The sequence below is a fragment of the Nematolebias whitei genome, chromosome 4 (genome assembly GCF_014905685.2).
Source record: "Nematolebias whitei isolate Nwh7 chromosome 4, NemWhi1, whole genome shotgun sequence".
In the NCBI taxonomy this organism is placed as follows: domain Eukaryota; kingdom Metazoa; phylum Chordata; class Actinopteri; order Cyprinodontiformes; family Rivulidae; genus Nematolebias; species Nematolebias whitei.
Genome location: NC_056501.1, coordinates 55,185,051 through 55,185,985, shown reverse-complemented (window position 1 = coordinate 55,185,985; position 935 = coordinate 55,185,051).

Sequence of the window (935 nt, the reverse complement as noted above, 5' to 3'; positions counted from 1 at the left end):
GGGGGGGGGGGGGGGGGGGGGGGGGGGGGGGGGGGGGGGGGGTGAACGGGCACTGCCTGCTCTCTGGGGAGGGGGTGGGTCTGTGCCAGTCACCACCTCATCCCCCCCATTTTAAATGCACTATACAACAGCATGCATAAACATCTTATTTGAGTGGGGGGAGGGAGGAGTTGGGTCTTCCAGCTTTTCTTAAACCCTCATTCTCCATCTGACATTTGGGGTCGTGGGCAGGGGGGGTAGGCTGCCTGGTTGGGGTCTGGGCTGTGGGTGGGTATTGGGCCTTTGGGGACTATTGGGGGTGGGGCTGGTGCTCCGGTTCTCCCTGGATTGTTTGGATCCTTTGATCAGGGTTCCTGGTTCTGATGGCCAACCCTTTGGCTGGGGTGGCTGCCGGGTTCTGGCGGGAGGTCAGCTGTGGTTGTGTGTGTGTGGTCGTTGGTAGTGCGTGGCGGCGGTCGGGGGCGTGGCTTCACTTCGACGAAGTGCTGGCTGGTCGGCCTGATGTGACATTCACTGTGCGGGGTGCTGTGTGTGTGTGTGTGTGGGGGGGGTGCATGGGTGGCATGCCGGGGCTTCTCAGGGCCTGTGGTGTGGGGCTTTAGGGATGCATTGGTGCCTGGGGCCGGCTTGCGGTCACTGTTGGGCAGGTGGGGCGCATGGACGGCCCAACAGAGGCTCTGTCGGACTGTCTCGTTGCATCGTTTACAATGTGTCCAGAACGCAGCAGCCCGTCTTTTAACAGCAACTAAAAAACATGAACACATAACCCCTGTCCTGGCTTCTCTCCACTGGCTTCCTGTCCACTTCCGAATTGATTTTAAGATTTTATTGCTTGTTTTTAAAGTCTTAAAAGGTCTGGCCCCGTCATATATATGTGATCTCATTAACATTTACACTCCAGTAAGAGCACTCCGGTCTACCAACCAGTTCCTCTT